The sequence below is a fragment of the Ovis canadensis genome, chromosome X (assembly GCF_042477335.2).
Source record: "Ovis canadensis isolate MfBH-ARS-UI-01 breed Bighorn chromosome X, ARS-UI_OviCan_v2, whole genome shotgun sequence".
Classification (NCBI taxonomy): Eukaryota; Metazoa; Chordata; class Mammalia; order Artiodactyla; family Bovidae; genus Ovis; species Ovis canadensis.
Window position 1 is genome coordinate 67,633,493 of NC_091727.1, and position 25,150 is coordinate 67,658,642.

At 39.4% G+C, this 25,150-nt stretch overlaps 1 long non-coding RNA gene and 1 other non-coding gene across 52 annotated transcripts in view; one reads left to right on the top strand and one right to left on the bottom strand.

Moving 5' to 3' along the window:
* Positions 1 to 4,833, top strand: part of LOC138931087 (uncharacterized) — a 187,448-nt gene extending 182,615 nt beyond the window's left edge. For both annotated transcript variants that reach the window (XR_011446405.1, XR_011446404.1), the window contains one exon: positions 15 to 4,833. This is a non-coding gene — a long non-coding RNA (uncharacterized lncRNA). The remainder of the gene's footprint in view (positions 1 to 14) is intronic.
* The window catches only part of LOC138931086 (uncharacterized), a 74,749-nt gene continuing 53,645 nt past the window's right edge, over positions 4,047 to 25,150 (bottom strand). For 9 of the 50 annotated variants that reach the window (XR_011446393.1, XR_011446390.1, XR_011446395.1 and 6 more), the window contains exons 9-11: positions 6,330 to 6,466; positions 5,727 to 5,870; positions 4,047 to 4,790 (exon numbers count right to left, since the gene is read on the bottom strand). This is a non-coding gene — a transcript (uncharacterized protein). Of the gene's footprint in view, positions 5,871 to 6,329; positions 6,579 to 8,545; positions 9,515 to 11,568; positions 11,727 to 20,549; positions 20,646 to 25,150 lie in introns of those variants that run through there. The other 41 variants (XR_011446364.1, XR_011446360.1, XR_011446365.1 and 38 more) reach the window with 15 other exon arrangements.

The following is a 25,150-nucleotide window of genomic DNA, read 5'->3' on the forward strand; positions in this document are numbered from 1 at the left end:
TTCCTCTGTTTCAGATCCCATGTAGACTACTACAAAGTTTATCAACAAAAGATTAGCAAACCGAACCCAACATCACATAAAAAAATCATACACCACAACCAAGTAGAATTCATCCCAAGTTCAAAAGGATAGTTCAACATATGCAAACCAATCAAGGTATTTTTAATTTCTTCTTTATTACTGACCCATTCATGGACCACAGCCTTGTTTAACTCAGTAAAATTAAGCCATGCCATGTGGGGCCATCCAAGACGAATGGGTCATGGTGGAGAGTTCTGACAGAATGTGGTCCACTGGAGAAGGGAATGGCAAACCACTTCAGTATTCTTGCCTTGAAAACCCCATGAACAGTATGAAACGGCAACTGAACAATGAACTCCGCAGGTCGGTAGGTGCCGAATATGCTACTGGAGATCAGTGGAGAAATAACTCTATAAAGAACGAAAGGATGGAGCCAAAGCAAAAACAACACCCAGTTGTGGATGGGACTGGTGATAGAAGCAAGGTTTGATGCTGTAAAGAGCAATATTGCATAGGAACCTGGAATATTAGGTCCATGAATCAAGGCAAATTGGAAGTGGTCAAACAGGAGATGGCAAGAGTGAACGTCAACATTCTAAGGAATCAGCGAACTAAAATGGATTGGAATGGGTGAATTTAATTCAGATGGCCATTATGTCTACTACTGTGGGCAGGAATCCCTTAGAAGAAATGGAGTAGCCATCATGGTCAACAAAAGAATCCAAAATGCAGTACTTGGATACAATCTCAAAAACGATAGAATGAGACAGTTGGATGGCATCACCAATTCAATGGACATGAGTTTGAGCAAACTCCAGAAGTTGGTGATGGACAGGGAGGCCTGGTGAGCTGTGGTTCATGGGGTCACAAGGAGTCGGACACAACTGAGTGACTGAAGTGAACTGATTGACCCATTGGGTTTTTGGTAGCATGTTGTTTAGTCTCCATGTAATCTTTTTTTTTAATTTTTTCATTTCACTTTCTGTGGTTAATTTCTAGTTCCATTACACTGTGGTCAGAAATGCTGCTTGAAAGAATGGTTTGTGCCATAGTAAGTGGTCAATCCTAGTGAATGTTCCATGTGCACTTGAAAACAATGTGTATTTTTTTTTTGGGGGGGATGTAATGTCCTGAAAATATCAAGTCTGTTTTATCATTTAACATTTCTGTTGCCTTATTCTGTCTAGATTTTCCATTGATGTGAGTGGGGTGTTAAAGTCTCCTACTAATATTATATTCCTGTCAGTTTCTTCCTTTAGATCTGATATGTATTTGGGTGCTCCTATATTAGGTGTATATATGTTGATGAGTAGAAAATCCTATATTATCTTATCATTATATAGTGTCCTCTCTTATCTTCATGCCTTTGTTTTAAAGTCAATTTTCTTTGATATATGATATTGTGACACCCACTTTATCATTTCCATAAAATATTTTCCATAGCCTCAAAATGTGCATGTCCTTTGCCCTACAGTGGGTCTCTTGTAGGCAGTGTGTCATAGGCTCGGTTTTGTCCCCAATTTGCTACTCTGTTTCTTTTGGAGCACTTAGTCTATTGACATTTGATGTAATTATTGATAATTATGTATTTGTTGCCATTTAAACCTTGTTTTCTCATTGATTCTATGTTTCTCCTTTGTTCCTTTCTTTTTTTGTTTTTCCTTTTGTGGCTTGATGATGTTCTCTCATACAATGCTTTTTTTTTTTTTTTTCTTTCATCTATTGTATGCTTTTGATTTCTGGTTACTGTGTCAAATATGTAAACCCCATCCTATAGCTACTTACCTTAGACTAGTAGTAATATAGGCTCAAAGACATTCTGGGGGAAAAAATATATTTTCCTACTGTCTACCCCCAAATTTCATGATTTTGATGTCCTATTTTACATCTTTTTTTTTTTTTTTGCTGTTCATTGTGGTTATCACTTTTACACATTCTTTTTTAAATGTGTATTCACTTACTTTCCAGTTATAGTTTTCCCTTTCCTATGGATTTTTACTTCTATTTAGAGTTTAGTACTGCTATATTCTTATTTTTTGCTTCTCTGATATCTTCTTCCTCTCTCCTATTCTAAGTGGATAGAGTATCCTAGGTTGTTGATTTTCCCTTTTCAGGACTTTGAATATATCTTTCCACTTCTTTCTGGCCTGCAACATTTCTGTAGTGAGATCAGCTGTTATCCTTATGCAGGTTCCTTTATAATTAACTCTTTGTTTTTTTCTTGCTTCCTTAAGAATCCCATCTTTAACTTTTTCCATTTCAGTTAAAATGTCTTAGATCTGTTTGGGTTTATATTGTTTGGGATAAACAAGCATCCATTTTCTGTGTTTCCTGTACCTGGATTTGTGTTTCCTTCTTTAGGTTTTGTAAGTTTTCAGGCATAATTTCTTCAAATATATTTTCGATCCCCCTTTCTTTTTCTTTTCTTGGAATCCTTATTATGCATAGTTTGGTACACTTTATATTATCCCATGGGTCTCTTATATTGCTTTCTTTTTTTTCCAATTTGGCCTTCTGTCTGCTATTCTGATTGGATGATTTCCATTGTTCTATATTCCAAGTCACTTATTCTTCTGCAGTGTTCATTCTGAATTTCATTGGCTTTAGTTGAGCTTTTTTCTCTGCAAATGAGTTTTCTATTTTTTCTTTGTTCTTCTTTATAGTTTCTGGTTCCTTTTTACAGTACTCTGCATTTCCGTAGATATCCTTTCTTAATTCCTTCAGTATTTTCATTATTTCCCTTTTGAACTCCATGTCTGTTATACTGAAGAGGCCTGTTTTATTAAATTTTTTTCAGGGAAATGCTCAGTCTTTTAACTGGGAGTGGTTCCTCTGCTCCATTTCACCTATATTTACCTTACTAAGTTTAGGAGATATATCAATTGTGGTCCTGGAGAATTATTTATGTCTTTTGCCCCTTTCCTCAGCCTGTGCTGTTTTCCTCTTGATAGGCGGTGGGCAGATGCAGTGGTGGGTGCCTGATCTTGGGGTTCTCAGCTCAGGCAGACAGCTCAGGTGCACCCCTGGGACATGTGATGGTAGCTCAGGAGTTTACAAGCACTCCTGTAGTCTGGATGGGTGTCAGCAGGGCCCAGGACCACTCCTGGTTTCTGGGCAGGTGGTGGTGATTTGCAACAGTCCCCACAGCCTGTGTAGGCAGTGTCCTGACCTCTGTGAGCATTCACACAGGGAAAAAGTCTATAATCCAGTACCATCCTTCCCTTCATACACCCCACAAACAATGGCAACTGGCCTCTAAGGTGGCCCAGGCTTCCTCCACTTACACTCCCAGCCACAGTTGCACTGGATTCCCACTCCTCCCCCAGGCTGTCTACCCATAGCCTATCCCAGTCCTCTCACAGGGTTTTATGTCTGAAGCCCAAGTTTCAGCATCCAGCCTTCACCAGCACTGGAAGATGTGCGTGTCAGGCTGAGGAGTGAAGGACATCAGCACTGACCATCTGTGCAGTTCTCCCTCTGCTCTGGCTGCAGAGAAATGGCTACTGCATTTTCCTCAGAGGCTGTGCAACTCCCTTTCTTCTTTCACAGTTCCCTCCTAGGGGTGCAGTTCCCATCTTGATTCCTTTCTTGCTTTCCTTTTTCCCACCCAGTTACACTGTGACTTTCTTGCCTTTTTAGCAGTCAGAGGTCTTCTGCCAGTGTTCAATAGATATGCTGTGAAAATTATTCCACATGTAGATGTATTTTTGTTTTATTTATGAGAGAGGGTGAGCTTCACATCCTATTCTCTGCCATCTTGTTCTCCCTCCCAAGAATAAATTCTTGTAAGCATTCCAAGTGTACTTCAAATGAATTGTGTTTTCTGTAACTCAAGTCAGAAATGTATATATTTCCATTCACATTTTGTAAGGCTCGTAATTTGTGTTGTTTAAATCTTCTGTAAGCTGTTGATTTGTATATGTGATTTCTCAACAACTGAAAAAAGCTCTCAATTGCTCGGTGGATTTTTCATATGAAATATTATGTGACACTTAATATTGTGTTTTTAAGTAATTCTAATGACATGGAAAAATGCTTATTTATTTTCAAATGAGAAAGCTGGAGAGTAACAAGTACAATGTCAATTTTAAACTGTTACAATTTTTTACAGTTGTAAAAGGAAACATACAAATGTTAAGATTTTCTGGGTTGTAAAATTATATTATTTTTAATTTATACCTTTCACTTTATTTTTTAAACTATGACCACCTGTTACTTTTATCATCAAAAATAAGACTTCTTTTTTTTTTTTTTTAAAGAACAAGCCCAGCCCAATGCAGTCAATCTCATGATATTTTCCGCTGCTATCTTCACTCAGAAGGCCATGTTGTCCCCCTGTATGCTTGTTGTTCTCTTGCTCCTTCAGGTACTGGACTCATTGCAGATGAATATCCGCCAAAGTGAGAGACAAGAGTGACAGCATCTCTCTAGGAGCATGAAACCACTTAGTTAAACTGGCTTTGTCAGCCACAGTCTGCTCCTGGTATCAATCTCAATGACCTACACAGGGAACAGATGTCTTTAAATGCTAAAATGCCCATCTTACATAACTGGAAGTTTCCCCTCTTCTAAATCTTTCTTCTGATGAAACAATCTGTTAAAACCCTTCTCCAAAGCAGCTCTTCTTTTTTGTTTTAGATAGTACATCATGCTCTGTGGAATGACAAAGGTCCAAGTATTGACTTTTCATTGTATTGTTTCCTTATGCCAGTATCTGGTGTTTTGGGTTGCCTGAAGTCATTCTGCCCACGGTTTCTGGCCCATTAATCCTATTGAAAAGAAAAAATAAAATAAAAATGGAGCTATATGGTACTATTTGTGTCATTTCCTCTGTACTCAACCCCTTTAACACCCTGTCATTGAACCAGAGGGTTCTTCTAAGTTGCAAACTTTTCCCTGGGTTCTTTATAAAGGTCAACAGAAGCCTCCACAAAGGCAGACCTACCTGAGAAGAGAGGCTGGTAGTGACTCTCACGAATAGCAACAGAAATAGTGCAGCACAACAACTTATCTTCAATCTACCTTTAAAAAGTACAAGTTCATGAAGCAAGTTTCAGTGCCTCCTCCAATTAAGTAAAGGATATTATGACCTCCTTCAGTTCTCTCTTCTCCCTCTCTCCCTTCATTCTTCAAGGAAATGAGTTCATTCCTATCTTCACTCACAAACAGCAGAGATCCTGGTTTGCTTCCTTCAATCATGTAGACTTTTAGGTCTATACCCACTAAAATGTCAAGCATTTGTTACTCTATAATGGGATATCATAGTTTCCCTCTCCTTCCTCTCTGTACTGTACTCCTCCTCTCCACATATCCAGAGAGAAACATGATGTCACTCCCAACATTCACTGAAGCTTCATTCACTCATTCACAATAAGGCTCTTCCCAGCTGGGGCCTGTTACAGACATATGGCGGGGGGAGGGAAAGGAAAAACACTTGCTAAAACCCATCAGCGTGGAGCAGGAAATGAAAAGTGGCTAGAGAGAGCAAGGAGTGCACTCCAATTCTGAAAAAAGGAGAGGCATGATATAAGATAAGGCATCAGGAGATGTGATTAGGGGTTTCCTGAGCAATCATTGAGAATATCTGAAAGGTATAAGACTTTCCACTTTTCCCATACCCTATCTTTCCCATTTCCAAGAGACAAAAAGTAACCAAGACTCCTGACAGTTTACTATTAACCCGCAAGATCTGTGTCCTTACATACCACATGTATGCAAATCTTAAATCTCTGATGAACAAGTTAGAAAGGGATACAAGCTCTCCTACTGATTTCATAATCAGTTGAGACATCAAGAGTAAATCCTGGGGCTGAGGTCCAGTTGCTGGCCATGGTTAATGTCTGCAGTGGCTGCCAGGAGATAAGATAGGAGTTGGTATCAGGCTGATTAATATGAGTATTCCCCAACTAAAGCAGTAATTATGACAAATTCAACCCCAACCTTAGCATTCATACCTCCTTGGTTCTTAACAGGTGGAAAGAAGTGCTAGTGAAGGAGAATAACTCCCAGTGCCAGAGGAAGTAGAAAGTTATGGCTTTTGTTTGCTTTAATCAGTGATATCTCAGTCATGGGACCAAAGGAAAAAGGATTATGAACACAGGGGCTGGGGTCAACTAACTGCTTTCCTTCCATAAAGCTGGGGTCTTATGTTGCTGAAACTTAAAACTCATCAGCATTGGAGATCTGTCAATTTTTGACTACATGGGGTCCTTTTTATGGGAAGTGATAGTTCATATATACACATAGAGTACAACTTCCAAAAACAGAAAGGAACTGAGAGGGCTAAGAATGCAATTGAAAAGAGCAACCTGTGGTCTGGAGAGTCTTCAAGAATGTGATCTCTCTGTTGAGTCATGCTTTGCAAAACTGAGATGAAAAGAGGTTGTAGTCATCCTTTGATTTTTTTCCTTTTCTTCTCCTCCATGAAGTCTTCTACCAGCTCCTCCTGAGGAATAAATATACAGCAGCCCCCACAGGAGGGGATAGGCTGTCTGAAGGCCTGGTCACTCTAACACACTGGCTCTAAACCTTCATTGGAATATTGACTCATTTGAAGACTAGAACAAAAGAGAAAGGACTGCATGCGGTGTCAGAGGGCTCACAGAGACTCACCCTAAACTTTACCTTCTAAGTCCTAAGGGCTATCTATTTGCATCAGTTTCCAGCCCTCCTTCCCAACAACACAGGGAACATCTATAATAGGGCCACTAAACTGGATGTATCCTGACCCTAAATGGCTTTTACAAAGTGGTTTTGTTATTCATCCACTGATGTGAGCTTTATTTTGTCTACTCTTTATCTTAAAAGTTCAATTAGATAATAGGACTGTGTCTTGTTCCTAATTAATATGTGTTTTTAAGGAACTGTGCCTATCTTTTTCAAAGGACAGTTCTAGTTCACTCCTCAACTCAGAGGCTCAGAGGCCAAAGCATATTATGGAACACAGCCAAGAAAAGCATGTACCATGTAATCAAGCTACATCAAGGTCAAGGAGAAATTTTGATCCTAAAAAATCTTTTTCTGACACTTTTCAGCCTTCTGCTCTTTCAAAGAGTTAGGAGATGTCAACAGGATTCCACTAGTGCTAAGGGCAAGCAGCCTAACCCTAACCCTCGCCTGGGATTGCTGCTCATTTTCACATAGGATATGTGACAGACCAAAAGGGAGAAACATATGGCACACAGCAAAATGTCAGGCATAGAATAAGCATTTGATAGAGAAGGGAATCATTTTAGATGTGCATTCTGCCAGCCAAAACCTCAGTGCAATGGGCAAACAATAGTTTTTGCATCTTCTAGTAATTTCCACCACTCTTTTGAGGCTCATACTAATATCCCACTGCATCCTTTCTTCTCTTGCACCTGCACAGTTGTCATGTGCCAACCCCTAGATCATTCTTCAGTCACCAAAACTTATTTTATCTAGCCCTCAGTGGTCATTCCTAACCCGGCTTTTGCTATAATCCTGGGTCATTCAATACCCAAGTAAACAACCATCTGACATACTAGCATCACGGGTATCTTGATCACTCCAGTTTTTAAATTTTACCATTCCAAAGTTCAGTCTCTGATATAGATCCTATCATACCAGTTTCCCAAAGACTCAGCACCCATCTTGATCATACTAAGGCCACTTTTTTTATGTAGACTCTGACCTTCCTTCCATATACAGTCTGGATCCTCAAATCTATTGGTGTGTAACTTTTCTCTTGCTAGCTGTCCATGCCTCAATCATGCTCATTCAATCATGTCTGACTCTTTGTGACCCTCTGGACTGTAGCCCACCATGCTCCTCTGTCTGTGGGATTCTCCAGGCAAGAATACTGGAATGGGTTGTCATGCCCTCCTCCAGGGGATCTTCTCGACCCAGGGATCAAACCTGCATCTCCTGTGGCTCCTACACTGGCAGGCGGATTCTTTACCACTGAGCCACCTGAGAAGCCCCTATCCCTCAATCAAGCAAAATCAATTCTAGGCAACCACATGATACTTGTGACAATGGCCCAAGATTACCTTTTCTTTTCCTGAGTCTCTAATCAAGTTTCCAACTAGTTGCTCTTTGATATGGCCCGGGTATTTCTTAAGACTCTTGTCTCTGTAATCTTGTCCCTGGTCAGCTTCCTTTCACCCACCTCTACAATTACAAATCTCCAACACCCTTATCAGGTACTGTTTCTAACTCCTATTCTTATCACTATGCCCCAGTAAAGAGGTAACTCCTTTGATCTAAGGCTAACCCTCCACCTATGTTCTAAGAGCCATATGTTATCATCTCTGTCCCATATGTACAAATGTTTCCCTTCTCCCTGCCTTATAGTGTGTGAGTATGCTCAATTTTCTCCTATATTAAAAGGGAGCTTATATGATTCACTGTAGGGCCTTGATGGAATGGTTTAACTTGTATTCTAGTTGTCACATCTTCTAATAGAAAGAAGGCTTCTCATGAAGCAATAATGATTAATCACAGTAAATAAGAAAAAGGAAATATGAGCCTGTTGAGTGGTGAACATAAACTAAAGGCCTACCTGTTAATGTAGGTAAGGGGTTAGCTGAGGTAAAGTTGAAAGGGGAAAACTGTGAATACCAGCAACAGGAGCAAACCCCAGACTGTGAGGATGAGTTTCTGATCAATGATCACTCCAGTCCTACCCAAGGAACAACTCGTAGCAAGTGTAGTGTAGTAACAGCAGTGGTGGCAGCGGCAGCAATGCAACATCTGCAAGTAGCCAAGACTAAAATACAGACATGGAAACAGAGTATTTCATGGAAAACACAATATTAAATATGACATATATATGGCATGTATGCTGCTAATCCCCTTTCCCCACCCCCAGCAAACATCACTAATTAGTTATAATCCTCTTTCATACTGAGTTGACACCTGGCTTCAGAACTGTTTTTATAGAACATAATAAAGACAGGTACTATCAATCAATTGGAGATGGTACTTGAGATGAAGTATATTTGCTGTCTTTGCACTACACAGAGAAGTCCTTGGCAAAAGAATTAGAAGACAGGAGTGAGCTTCAGAAGAAAGCATACTGAAGACAGCTTGGACGTTGTAGGCAACTGGCGGGGACAAGATGAGCCCATGGAGATCACAGAGCAGGCGCCCAATTAATGTCTGTTGATGATTCATTTTTTCATTCAACAAACATTTAATGAGGCCTACAATGTGCACCGAATTAGGCACTGCGAATACAAAGATGAATAAGGCACTGTCCTTGCCTGTAAGGAATTTAGAGTCTGGTAGACGAGAGCCATAGACACGGACAATGATAATACAACCTGATAAGTGCTAGGACACTTAGCAGGTTGTATTATATCCATCCGAGTAGGATTTCTTCAGGTTGCTGTTGGATCCATGAAGTCCTCCCAGCCACCAGGGCCTGCTGTTGTTTCTGTCATGCGGTGAATGTCCCAAGAACTAACAATGATAGCTGTAATTTATAGCGTGCTTATAACACACACTTTACAATATCCTCATGAACACCCTGCAAATTAATTATTATATATTAGATGAAGAAGCTGAGGTTCAATTAGGTTAAGTAACATGCCTTAGATCACATAGCTAGTAATAGGTTTCAAATCCAGTTTTGACCAATTCCAAAGTATTTTTCTACATTTTTTAGGATAACTTTATTCAGTTTAGGTATTATACAAAATTTCAACAGTTTTATATTTGGAAATAAGAGCAAATGCAATAGATTAGTGATCAGGGCATGGACAAAAGTCATCTGGTTTCCCAACCTATTTGGCAGAGGGGAAAAAAAAAAAAAAAACCAGCAGAAAAGTGACTTCCCTCTAGCATGCCACTGAAAACCTTGAGATCAGGTAGCTTTACTTTTGCAAACCCCAACATCCTTATTGACAATATAAAATGTTAAGTACCTTTAGTTAACTATGTTTTTAAAATCCTTGTCAAGGTCAACATCATTATCAACAAAAACTACAGTTCATATAGCATTCAGCATATCCCACATCTGTTCCAAGCAATTTATACAAATAATCCCATTAAATCCTTATATTCCCACCCCCACTCATCATTGCAAAAAGATATCACTAATTCTATTTTACATAAGAAGAAATAAAGTAACACAGAGAGGTGAAAAACCATGCTCAAAACTACATTGGTAAGTATGAGACTAGATCTGAGTGCAAGGCTCCAACTGTCACTGTACTGTTTTGCTGTCCTGCTCAGGGCTTCCTCTTCCAACCCTTCTCCCTTCCACTGCTCTTCAGCATGGCTAGTTAGATAAGGTTCACGGAAAATACAAAAGGTCTACTTAAACATACTCTCCAATCAATAATTCTAGTCACAGAAAGCCATTCTCTGAATCCTCTGAGCCTTAAGGAGAGAATTTGCCAAATATTGTATTTATATTGCTTTGAGAAACAAGAAAATAAATTCAGGATATATTTATATTTTTAATTATTGTAAATATTTTTAACCAGGAGATATAACCATAAACATTAAAAATCCTTAAACAAAGCATTGAGACAATAACAACCAAGGCCATTTCTTCCCTGAGAGGGTTTTAAATATAAAAGCCTCCAGTTTTGGTAAAAAATATTTTGGAAGATACATGACAGTGTGGGTAGCCCTGCTACTGATGAGAAGGATCAAGAACTTAGTAACACTATGAGAAGTCTTTGGCTCTTCAGTTGTCTTTCTTAGAGTGAACATTTCACATATGGCTGCCCCACCCCCTAAAGGAACTTGCAAAATCTGTGCAGCCAAGCCCTGGTCTTGAAGGAACCAATGGCAACACCTATATAAAAAAACATGCAAGGATCTTTCATGAAGGTCTAGATGTGGATGGAGGATACCCATTTGCCAGTCTGAAAGCCTAAATTTTCCCATGTTCTAATTATATCTATAATTTCTTTAATATTGTATTTAAGAGGTTATCTTCATTGTCACTCCTTCCAGCCTTAGATCATTTATCATCTTAACTACTATAGTATCCTTCTAACTGATCTCCCTGTCTAGATCTGAAAATCTTCCATAACTTACTACCACCACAGTGACCATCAAAAGCATCCCCTTCTTAAAACACTCAAAATGAAATCCAAATTTAATTTGCTTTGATTCAAAATTAGACTTCCCTGGTGGCTCAGACAGTAAGTGTCTGCCTATAATGTGGGAGACCCGGGTTCAATCCCTGGGTCAGGAAGATCCTCTAGAGAAGGAAATGGCAATCCACTCCAGTACTCTCGCCTGGAAAATCCCATGGACGGAGAAGCCTGGCGAGCTACAGTCCATGGGGTCACACACGACAAGAGTGACACAAATGAGCAACTTCACTTTCACTTGATTCATTTCACACTATATAAAGCTCTCTTCCCAGCCCATATTTACAACCTAATTTCATGAACTAACTGTAATTCCGAATTCATCATTCTATTTCTAATCTCCATACTTTTTCTGCTTAGTCAACCTTTACTTTTTTTGAGATTCAACTTAATCATCAGTTCCTCTAACCTCTGCATGTCCAGATTCAGTCAAATGATTTCTCTTCTGAATCCCACAGTATCTTGTACATACCTCCATTGTAGAGCATACCATACTGTTGTAATTCTCTGTGTATATGTCGAACTCTCACTAGGCTGAGAACTCCTTGAGGGCAGGAATCATGTCTAATTCATCTCCATATCCCCATCACCCAGCACAGTGTATGGCAGCAAAAAGACGGCAGAGAGAAGCTGAAGATGCAGAAGAGAGAACAATAAAGCAATATTCTTGAACTGGGGCATAATACAAATGTGATGAGTGAGTTGAAACTGTAGAAAGATACATTTTAGCTCAATGTTGCAAAGAGCTCTTAAAAGAAGAGTCAAACTAACTCAGGGAGTTCCCCACCACTAAGTGCCCTTACTTGGAGGCTAAAAGACTGTTTCTTGGGTATATTATAAAAGGACTCGAATTAGGGTCAAATTAAAATAAGCTGTTTTAGATATGAGATTTTTAAGGTCCTTCCATCCTTGAAGTTCTAAATCTACAACCTATGTTATAATCAAGAGCCATCACTCTGAGCCCATGAGAGAATGGTGGCTCCCAGAGACCAGAGACTCTCTGGACAACTGCTGAGGCCTTATTTCATTCCTATTCATTAGTAGACATTGTACAATATAACTCATTTTCCAGTGGCCTGCTTCCCAGGTGACCCTTGAACATGAAGGAAGAAATACTTTTAAAGCTTTAAAGGCCACCAAGTAGAACCACATAACCCAAGGTATCTTCTATGACCTGCTACCTAAAGCCTTACATTTCTTCCTTAAATGTGACCTTAAAGTGCATGTAATCAAACCTTTCATGTGGGGAGATTCTCAAATTCCACTAGGTTATTACTTCCAAAAGTATTTTCATCTTTGGACCTTCTTGAATCTATTACTCCATTAACTAGAATTGCCTTTATGCAACAAAACCAACTATCCTTGACTTCATAAGACATCTGAAAACAAACTCCATTTTGGAGTTGTTTCCCAGAATCTAAATGACTCTAATTCCTTTAATGCTTTTCATAGGACCTAAACTTAAACTTTTCATAGGACCTAAACCTCTCTGTACCCTAGATGGTCTCCTTTAGCTCCCTCTTAGGGAGCTGCTCTTAAAACTGAAGCAAAACCATCAAGTGGAAAAGGATTCTTATCTCTCTGAGACTCTAAACTTTTTGTAGTGAAAACAAAATCAGTTACCTCTATACTGGAGGGTTTGAAGATTTTTAATGGTTATATATGCTAGAAACAATAAACAGAGTTCCCAGAAGCTTGCAGGATGGAAGAAGCATTTTTAAATCAGTAGAAATGCAAGTGATTTCTGTGTACTGACCCTGTATCCCATGACTGCTAAATTCACTGATTAGCTCTAGTAATTTTCTGATAGTTTGTTTTGGGTTTACTATGTATAGTATCATGTCATCTGCAAATAGTGAGTTTTACTTCTTTTCCTATCTGGATTCCTTTTATTTTTCTTCTCTAATTGCCATAGCTAGGACTTCCAAAACTACGTTGAATAATAGTGGTGAAAGTGGACACGCTTGTCCTGTTTCTGATTTTAGACTGAATGCTTTCAGTTTTTCACCACTGAGAATAATATTTGCTGTGGGCTTATCATATATACCTTTATTATGTTGAGGCAGTTTCCTTCTATGCCCATTTATTGAAGTGCTTTTACCACAAATGGGTGCTGAATTTTTTTTCAAAGGCTTTTTCTGCATCTATTGAGATGATCATATAGTTTTTAATCTTTCAATTTGTTAATATGGTGTATCACATTGATTGATTTGCATATATTGAAGAATCCTTGCATCCCTCGAATAAACGTGACTTGATCATGGTGTATGAGCTTTTTAACATGTTGTCAAATTCTGTTTGCTAGAATTTCATTGAGGATTTTTGCACCTATATTCAATGGTGATACTGGCCTGTAATTTTTTTTTCGTTGTCTTTGCCTGTTTTTGTATCAGGGTGATTGTGGCCACGTGGAATGAGTTTGGCAGTGTTCCTTCCTCTGAAGTTTTTTGAAAGAGTTTCAGAAACACAGGCATTAGCTCTTCTCTAAATGTTTGATAGAATTTCCCTGTGAAACCATCTGGCCCTGGGCTTTTGTATTTGGGAGACTTTTTTATTACAGTTTCAATTTCAGTAAAAATTGGCTTGTCCATAATTTCTATTTCTTCCTGGTTCAGTCTTGGGAAGTTCAACTTTTCTAAAAATCTGTCCATTTCCTCTATGTTGTCCATTTTATTAGCATGTAGTTGCTCATAATATTCTCTTATGATCCTTTGTATTTTAGTGTTGTCTGTTGTAACCTCTCTTTTTACATTTCTGATTTTGTTGATTTGATTTTTCTCTTTTTTTTCTTGATGAGTCTGGCTAGTGGTTTGTCAATTTAGTTGATCTTCTCAAAGAACCAGCTTTTAGTGTTATTAATCTTTGCTATATTGTGAAAATGACTAAATTACCAAATGCCATCTACAGACTCAATGCAATCCCTATTATATTACCAATGGCATTTTCCACAGAACTAGAACAGAAAATTTCACAATTCATATGGAAATACAAAAGATCCTGAATAGTCAAAGCAGTCTTGAGAAAGAAGAATGGAGCTCGAGTAATCTACCTTCCTGGCTTCAGACTACTACAAAGCTACAGTCATCACGACAGTATGGTACTGTCAAAAACAGAAATATAGACCAATGGAACAGGATAGAGATCCCAGAGATAAACCCATGAGTCTATGCTGCTAAGTCGTTTCAGTTGTGTCTGACTCTGTGCGACCCCATAGACAGCAGCCCACCAGGCTCCTCTGGCCCTGACAAAAGAGGCAAGAATATACAATGGGGCAAAGACAACTTCTACAGTAAGTGGTGCTGGGGAAACTGGACAGCAATGTGTAAAAGAATGAAATTAGAACACTTCCTAATGCCATACACAAAGATAAACTCAAAATGGATTAAAGGTCTAAATGTAAGACCAGAAACTATAAAACTTTTAGGGGAAAACATAGGCAGAACACTTGATGACATACATCAAAGCAAGATCCTCTATGACCCACTACCTAGAGTAATGGAAATAAAACCAAAAATAAACAAGTGGGACCTAATTAAAGTTAAAAGCTTTTGCACAGCAAAGGAAAGTAGAAACAAGGTGAAAAGACAACCCTCAGAATGGGAGAAAATGATAGCAAAGGAAACAACTGACAAATAATTAGTTTCCAAAATATACAAGCAGCTTATACAACTCAATACCAGAAAAACAAACAACCCAATCAAAAAGTGGGAAAAAGACCTAAACAGACATTTTTCCAAAGATGACATACAGATGGCTAACAAACACATGAAAAGATGCTCAACATCATTCATTATTACAGAAATGGAAATAAAAACTACAAGATGGCCACCTCTTACCAGTCAGAATGGCCATCATAAAAAAGTCTACAAACAATAAATGCTGGAGAGGGTGTGGAGAAAAGGGAACACTCTTGCATTGCTGGTAGGAATGCAAATTGATACATCCACAATAGAAGATGGTATGGAGATTCCTTAAAAAGCTAGCAATAAAACCACCATATGAGCCAGCAATCCCACTGCTAGGCGTATACCCTGAGGAAACCAAAGTTGAAAAAGACATATGTCCCTAGTGTTCATTGCAGCACTACTTACAATACCTAGAACATGGAATCAACCTAGATGTTCATTGACAGAAGAATGTACAAAGAAGTTGAGATACATATATACAATGGACTATCAGTCATAAAAAGGAATGCCTTTGAGTCAGTTCTAATGAGGTGGACGAACCTAGAGCCTATTATCCAGAGGGAAGTAAGTCAGAAAGGGAAATATAAATATTGCACCCTAATGCATGTACATGGAATCTAGAAAGATGGTACTGAGGAATTTATTTGCAGGGCAGCAATGGAGAAACAGATAAAAAGAACAGACTTATATACATGGGGGAGGGAAGGAAGGAGAGGGTGAGATGTATGGAGAGAGTAACATAGAAACTTACAATATGATATGTAAAACAGATAGCCAATGGGAATTTACTGTATGACTCAGGGAACTCAATCAGGGGCTCTGTAACAATCTAGAAGGGTAGGATGGGGAGGGAGATGGGAGAGAGGTTCGGGAGGGAGGGGACATGGGTGCACCTGACTGATTCCTGCTGATATTTGAAAGAAAACAAAATTCTGTAAAGCAATTATCCTTCAATTAAAAAATAAAATTTTTAAAAAAAGAATTTATTATGAATGAAAATGTAAACAACATATAAAAAGATATATAACTCAATTCTAGTGAACATACAATTTGAATATACATTTCTCCAAAGAAATACAAATGGCCAACCAGCATATAAAAAGTTGCTCAACAGAGATATACTAGGCAAAACCACATGAGATACAAGATACAGATGTTCCTTGAACAACATGGGTTTGAACTACATGAGTTCATTTATAGGTGGATTTTTTTACAATATTAAATATTGTAGTACTAGATAATCCATGCACATGAGGAACCTCAGGAGGAATAGTCATATATGGAGGGCTCACTGTAAGTTATATGTAGATTTTGCATTGTGAGGAGGATCAGTGCTCCCAACCCCTGTGCTGTTCGAGAGTCAACTATACTTAACATCCACCAGGATGGCCATTTATAAAAGAAAAGTGAGAATGGAGACAAACTGACATCCTCATAAATTTCTTGGTGAAAATATAAAATGATGCAGTTACTTTAGTAGCCTGTCAATTACTCAAAAGAGTATACGGAGAGTTGCCATATTACAAAGCAATTGTAACACGAAGTAAATAACCGAGGAAAATGTCCACACAAAACCCAAAATATCGTTCAAATGATGAATGGATAAAACAAGGTTAATCCATAAAGTGGAATATTATTCAGCTAAAAAATGGAATGAAGTACTAACATATACTATGTGTGTGTTCTATCACTCAGTTGTGTTTTACTCTCTCAGATCCTGTGGACTATAGCCTGCCAGGCTCCTCTGTTCATGGACTTTTCCAGGCAAGAATACTGATGCGGGTTGGCATTTCCTCCTTCAGTGGATCTTCCCAACCTAGGGATTGAACCAGCATATCCTGCATTGGCAGGGGAATTCTTTACCACTGAGCCACCTGGGAAGCCCAATCTTAATGAGAGGCACTTGGAAAAACGTCATATATGATGGAGAAGCTGGGTGATGTGGACACAAGCATATCTCCTCCTTGAAGAGTAAATGGACAAAAATTCACTCAACTCAATTGAGACAGTGGTGTGCTGTTGATATCCCCACTGCATTTTATATTCTGCTTCATTACAGCAATTTTCTTATTAGACAGAGGTTGTTTTGCATGTCTGTCCCCCACCCCCATTCCCTAAGTGTGCGCTGCAGGTGGGAACGGTCTGTGTCATCCTGTGCCCTGGCATCTGACACTACATGAGTTCAGTTCAGTTCAGTTCAGTCGCTCACTTGTGTCCGACTCTTTGCGACCCCGTGGACTGCAGCATGCCAGGTCTCCCTATCTATCACCAACTCCCAGAGTTACACAAACTCATGTCCATTGAGTTGGTGATGCCATCCAACCATCTAATCCTCTGTCGTCCCCTTCTCCTCGCCTTCAATCCTTCCCAGCATCAGGGTCTTTTCAAATTAGTCAGTTCTTCACATCAGGTGGCCAAAGTATTAGAGTTTCAGCTTCAACATCAATCCTTCCAATGAATATTCAGGACTGATTTCCTTTAGGATGGACTTATTCTATCTCCCTCCTGTCCAAGGGACTCTCAGGAGTCTTCTCCAACACCACAGTTCAAAAGCACCAATGCTTTGGTGCTCAGCTTTCTTTATAGACCAGCTCTCACTTCCATACATGACTACTGGAAAAACCATAGGCTTAGCTAGATGGACATTTGTTGGCAAAGTAATGTCTCTGTTTTTTTTTAATATGCTGTGTAGGTTGGTCATAACTTTTCTTCCAAGGAGCAAGCATCTTTTAATTTCATGGCTGCAGTCACCATCTGCAGTGATCTTGGAGCACCCCAAAAATAAAATCTATAAATGTTTCCACTGTTTCTCCATCTATTTGCCATAAAGTGATGGGACCAGATGCCATGATCTTAGTTTTCTGAATGTTGAGTTTTAAGCCAACTTTTTCACTCTCCTCTTTCACTTTCATCAAGAGAAAGTGCTTTTCTGCCACAAGGGTGGTATCATCTGCATATCTGAAGCAACTGATATTTTTCCCAGCTATCTTGATTCCAACTTGTGCTTCATCCAGTCCAGCATTTCTCATGATGTACCTGCATATAAGTCAAATAAGCACGGTGACATTACACAGACTTGACGTATTCCTTTCCCAATTTGGAATCAGTCTGTTGTTCCATGTCCAGTTCTAACTGTTGCTTCTTGATCTGTATACAAATTTCTCAGGAGGCGGGACAGGTGGTCTGGTATTCCAATCTCTTGAAGAATTTCCCACAGTTTCTTGTGATCCACACAGTCAAAGGCTTTGACATAGTGAATAAAGCAGAAAGAGATGCTTTTCTGGAACTCTCTTGTTTTTTCGATGATCCAACAGATGTTGGTAATTTGATCTCTGGTTCTTCTGCCTTTTCTGAATGCAGCTTGAACATCTGAAAGTTCACGGTTCACATACTACTGAAGCCTGGCTTGGAGAATTTTGAGCATGACTTTGCTAGCGTGTAAGACTAGTGCAATTGTGCATTATGTTTCTTTGGAACTGGAATGAAAACTGACCTTTTCCAGTTCTGTGGCCACTGCTGAGGTTTCCAAATTTGCTGGCATATTGAGTGCAGCACGTTCACAGCATCATCTTTTAGAATTTGAAATAGCTCAACTAGAATTCCATCACCTCCACTAGCTTTGTTTGTAGCGATGCTTCCTAAAGCCCACTTGACTTCACATTCCAGGATGTCTGGCTTTAGGTGGGTGATCACATCATCATGATTGTCTGGGTGATGAATATCTTTTTTCTATAGATCTTCAGTGTATTTTTGCCACCTCTCCTTAGTATCTTCTGCTTCTGTTAGGTCCATACCATTTCTGTCCTTTATTGTGCCCATCTTTGCATGAAATGTTCCCTTGGTATCTCTAATTTTCTTGAAAAGCTCTCTGTTATTTCCCATTCTATTGTTTTCTTCTATTTCTTTGCATTGATCACTGAGGAAGGCTTTCTTATCTTTCCTTGCTATCCTTTAGAACTCTGCATTCAAATGAGTATATCTTTCCTTTTCTCTTTTGCCTTTTGCTTCTCTTCTTTTCATGGCTATTCATAAGGCCTCCTCAGACAATCATTTTGCCTTTTTGCATTTCTTTTTGGCGGGATGGTCTTGATCACTGCCTCATGTACAATGTCATGAATCTCCCTCCATAGTTTTTCAGGGACTCTGTCTATCAGATCTAATCCTTTGAATCTATTTGTCATTTCTACTGTATAATTCTAAAGGATTTTATTTAGGTCATACCTGAATGGTCTGTGGTTTTCCCTACTTCTTCAATTTCACTCTGAATTTGGCAATAAAGAGTTGATGATCTGAGCCATAGTCAGCTCCCAGTCTTGTTTTTGCTGACTGTATAGAGCTTCTCCATCTTTGGCTGCAAAGAATATAATCAATCTGATTTCAATACTGACCGTCTGGTAATGTCTGTACAGTCTGAAGACTCTAGCGTCTTCTCTTGTGTTGTCAGAATAGGGTGTTTGCTATGACCAGTGTGTTCTCTTGGCAAAATTCTATTAGCCTTTGCCCTGCTTCATTCTGAACTCCAAGGCCAAATTTGCCTGTTACTCCACGTATCTCTTGACTTCCTACTTTTGCATTCCTGTACCCTAAAATGAAAAGGACATTTTTTTGGGGTGTTAGTTCTAGAAGGTCTTGGAGGTCTTCATAGAACCATTCAACTTTTTCAGCATTACCTGTCAGGACACAGACTTGGATTACTGTGATACTGAATGGTTTGCCTTGGAAACGAACAGAGATCATTCTGTCATTTTTGAGATTGCATCCAAGTACTGTGTTTTGGACTCTTGTTGACTATGATGGCTACTCTATTTCTTCTAAGGGATTCTTGCCCACAGTAGTAGATACAATAATTATCTCAGTTAAATTCACCCATTCCAGTCCATTTTAGTTTGCTGATTCCTAAAATGGTGATGTTCACTCTTGCCATCTCCTGTTTGACGACTTCCAATTTGCCTTGTTTCATGGCATGGACCACAGTCTTGTCTAACTCAATGAAACTATGAGCCATGCTTGTGCAGGGCCACCCTAGAAGGATAGGTCATGGTGGAGAGTTCTGAAAAAACGTGGTCCACTAGAGAAGGCAATGTCAAACCACTTCAGTATTCTTGCCTTGAGAAACCCATGAACAGTATGATAAGGCAAAAAGATAGGACACTGAAATATGAACTCCCCAGGTTGGTAGGGGCCCAATATGCTGATACCACATAGCAGCATCTAAATCACCAAAACATGTTAAGTAAAAGAAGCCAAACACAAATGTTACATATTGTATGATTCCATTCATATGAATGACTAGAGGAGACAAGTTCATAGGAACAAAAAGTTAGATCAGTGGTTTCCAGGGTTAGCAAACGGAAAATGAGGAATGTCTTACAGTAAGACAGTAATGATGGTTGCAGAACACTGAATATACAAAAAACTACTGAAACTCTAAAAGGGTAACTTTTATAGTATATTAACTATGTCACAATATAGTTGCCTTGTTTCGTTTTTAAAGAAGTTAACTGCCTTATTCAGAGTTGCACTGTTTAGCAGGGTTGTTAACATCAGTGTTCTTACTAAAGAACATTTAATCTTGTTATTACAAAACTGAAATGACCCTTATTAGCTATAAACCCAGACTGACACCAAATAATGGTTACCAGTATTTTGGCCATAAGTTAAGGTAAATTAAGTGTGCCAGCATCAAACTTCCCAATATGTGTTACACATAACATGAAGCATGTTAGAAAAGATTTGAGATAAAATACCACATGGAGATTAGTCTTACCACTGAAATATTTTCATCCAGTAGCACATGTAAGCCTTTCAGTGACACCATGAAGTCAAAAGATGATCCCATAATACAGCTGGGCTAAATGATGATCTAGCAGAGAAGTAGCAGCAAGACAAAAATAATGACCATTCACCAATATAAAACTCAGGGATACATTTTTTTAATCATGATTAAATTAATATTGGTAGTATAACAAACCATGGGACTGTAGTTTCATAATATAGCAAGTAACAGGACCTCCAGAACCAATCAGTCCATGGTTGACAGATCTTAATATCAAATTATTTTGCTAGTTAACAAAGTTCCACGCAGTAAACTGGAGGAGCAAATGAAGGCTAAATGGTTAATACTATTAGAATATGCCCAGTCTAAATAGCAACACTGAACTAAAAATAAACAATGAAAAGCTCTGCATGTAAAGCAGTATAATATACTGAGCAACTCAGGTGACAACCCTAAAGCATACCACCTAAACAAGTTTTGCCATTAAAAAAAAAAATTCTGGGGGCCGGTCCTAAGATGGCAAAGGAATAGGACAGGGAGACCATGTTCTCCTCCATATATTCATCAAAAAATCATTTGAATGCTGAGCAACTTCCACAAAATAACTTCTGAACACTGGCGGAGGACACCAGGCACCCCAAAAGGCACCCATTCTCTTTGAAAGTAGGTAGGACAAAATATAAATGACAAAAAGATAGACAAAAAAGTTAGGGATGGAGACCCATACCGGGGAGGAGTTTCCATACACCACTCTCTCACCGGCAGGTCTGTGGGGAGTTATGGAATCTCAGAGGGCAACATAACTGGGAGGGGGGGAAAATCCACAGAATATATGCCTTAACTACTACTCCCAGTGGAGAAAGAGCCCAGATGCTCGCATCTGCCACAGCGAGCGGTGGGGAGGCATGGGTTGTATGCTTAGGGTAAGGACCAAGCCTGAATGCCCTGAGGACAATCTGAAGGAGCCAACATGAGATAGCAACCCAAACTGTGGGATAGCCAGAGAGAGAGAAAAAAAAAAGAGAAAGAGATAGAAAAAAAAAAAAGAGAGAGAGAAAGAGAGAAATTTCCCGCAAACAGCTCTAACCTAAGTCACAGCCTAGCCGGCTCACAGAACAAAGGATTCAGCAAATACCAGGGGAAAGCTAGCTGGCTGTGGACGGGCCCATTGCCCTGCCAGAGGCAGAAAGGCAGGTGGACGACAGCCAGAGACGGAAGGTGAAAGGCAATCTTGGCCCCAGAGACAGCATCCTCCAAACTGTGAGCAGGCTCCCGTTTGCTAACCAAGTCTTCATAGGATCCTGGACGGTTGACATATGCCTGGAGGGTCACAGCCTGAAATCAGCTGAGACCAGAAAGGTGATAAGAAGCACCACACACCTGGGATAGTGCACTCGCCAAGCACCTGGTGGCCTGAGCTCCTCGGACCTGGGAAGGGCACAAAACGCAGGCCCAACAGAGTCTGTGCCTTTGTGGAGTACTTGAGAACCTGAAACTGAGCAGCTTAGACCTGGGAAGTGCATGCAATCCAGGGCGTGATTGCAGTTCCCCTTCAGAGCAACCTGGAGCCTGAGCAGTGTAGACGGGGAAAGCACAGGCACCATGAGCTGGGGCAAACCCAGTGTGGTCCACACACTGTGAGAACTCCACACACACGCCAGTGATATTTTTTTGCAGTGTTCCTCCCTCCCCACAGCACGACTGAACAAGAGAGCCTAAATAAGTGACCACCTTCGCCCCCTTGTGTCAGGGCAGAAAGTAGACACTGAAGAGACTTACAAATTTTTAAATTTTTTATTACTCCTTTAATTTTCATTTTTATAACCTTACTATTACCTTGTAAAAAAAAGACCGTATTTTTAAACCAAATTTCACATACATATTTTATAGTTTTTGTTATTGATTTGGTTTTATATTTTTAATATTGTATTTTTGAGAGTCTAACCTCTACTCTAGATTTTTAATCTTTGCTTTTCGGTATTTGTTATCATTTTGTACCTTTAAGAATCTAATCTTCAGTACCCATTTTTACTTAGGGGTGTGATTACTGGCTTGACAGCTCTCTCCCCTTTTGACTCTCACAGTTCTCCCCCAGGTTACCTCCATCTCCTCCCTCTGCCTTCTCTTCTCTACCTAACTCTGTGAATCTCTCTGGGTGTTCTAGGCTGTGGAGAACACTTAGGGAACTGATTTCTGGCTAGACTGGTCTTTCCCCTTTTGACTGCCCCTCTTCTCCTCCTGGTAATGTCTATCTCCCTCCTCCCTCTTTACTTCTCTATGTAACTCTGTGAACCTCTCTGTGTGTTCCAGACTGTGGAGAGCACATAGGGAACTGATTACTGGCTAGATTGCTCTCGCCCCTTCAGATTTCCCCTCTTCCCCTCCTGGTCACCTCTATCTCCCTCTTCCATGTAACTCTGTGAACCTCTCTGGGTGTCCCTCACTGTGGATAATCTTTTCACTATTAACCTAGATGTTTTATCATTAGTGCTATATAGATGGAGAAGTCTTGAGGCTACTGTAAGAATAAGACTGAAAGCCAGAGGCAGGAGGCTTAAATCCAAAACTTGAGAACACCAGAAAACGCCTGAATCCAGGGAACATTAATTGATAAGAGCGGGTTCTTTACCAGCTGAGCCACCAGGGAAGCCCAAAAGCCTACATACCTACACTGAAACCAAGCTCCACCCAAGAGCCAACAAGTTCCAGAGCAAGACATACCACGCTAATTCTCCAGGAACACAGGAACATAGCCCTGAGCATTAAAATACAGGCTGCCTAAAGTCAAACCAAACCTCAAAACTCACTACTGGACACTTCATTACATTCCAGAGAGAAGAGATCCAGCTTCACCAGTGCAATCTTCCCTAACCAGGAAACCCTGACAAGCCACTTGTCCAACCCCACCCACAGGCAGGAACCTCTGCAATAAAGAGGAATCACAAACTTCCAGCATACAGAAAAGCCACCCCAAACACAGCAATCTAAACAAGATGAAAACGAAGAGAAATATTCGGCAGGTAAAGGAACACAATGAATGGAGTTACAGATAAATAGACTAGAGACAAGGATTGAGAAGATGCAAGAAATGTTTAACAAGGACCTAGAAGAAATAAAAAATTAGAGTCAGTCAATAATGCATAAGGCAATAACTCAGATCAAAAGCACTCTGGAGAGAACCAACATTAGAATATCTGAGGCAGAAGACAGGATAAATGAGGTGGAAGGTAGAATGGTGGAAATAAATGAAGCAGAGAGGAAAAAAGAAAAAAGAATTAAAAGAAATGAGGACAACCTGAGAGACATCTGGGACAATGTTAAAGGCCCGAACATTCGAATCATAGGAGTCCCAGAAGAAGAAGACAAAAAGAAAGACCATCAGAAAATACTTGAGGAGATAACAGTTGAAAACTTCCCTAAAATGGGGAAGGAAATAGCCACCCAAGTCCAAGAAACCCAGAGGGTCCCAAACAGGATAAACCCAAGGTGAAACACCCCAAGACACATATTAATCAAATTAATGAAGATCAAACACAAACAGCAACTATTAAAAGCAGCAAGGGAAAAGAAATTAACAACACACAAGGGGATTCCCATAAGGATAACAGCTGATCTTTCAGTAGAAACTCTTCAGGCCAGAAGGAAATAGCAGGACATATTTGAAGTGATGAAAGAGAAAAAGCTACAACCCCAGATTACTGTACCCAGCAGGAATCTCATTCAAATATGAAGGAGAAATCAAAAGATTTAGACAAGCAAAAGCTGAGAGAATTCAGCACCACCAAACCAGCTCTTCAACAAATGCTAAAGGATCTTCTCTAGACAGGAAACACAGAAAACATGTATAAACTCGAACCCAACACAAGAAAGTAAATGGCAACGGGATCATACTTATCAATAATTACCCTAAATGTAAATGGGTTGAATGCTCCAACCAGAAGACAAAGACTGACTGAACGGATACAAAAACAAGACCCCTATATATGCTGTCTACAAGAGACCCACTTCAAACCAAGGGACACATACAGACTGAAAGTGAAGGCCTGGAAAAAGATATTTCATGCAAATGGAGACCAAAAGGAAGCAGGAATAGCAATACTCATATCAGATAAAATAGACTTTGAAATAAAGGGCAAGAAAAGAGACAAAAAAGAGACAAAAAAGAATCAATCCAAGAAGAAGAGACAAAAAAGAATCAATCCAAGAAGAAGAGACAAAAAAGAATCAATCCAAGAAGAAGATATAACAATTATAAAGATATATGCACCCAACATAGGGATACCTCAACATGTAAGGCAAATGCTAACAAGTATGAAAGGAGAAATTAACAGTAATACAATAATAGTGGGAGACTTTAATACCTTACTCACACCTGTGGATAGATCAACTAAACAGAAAATTAGCAAGGAAACACAAACTTTAAATGATACAATGGACCAGTTAGACCTAATTGATATGTATAGGAGATTTCAACCCAAACCAATGAATTTCACCTTTTGCTCAAGTGCACATGGAACATTCTCCAGTACAGATCACACCTTGGGCCATACGTCTAGCCTTGGTAAATTCAAAATAATTGAAAGCATTTAAAG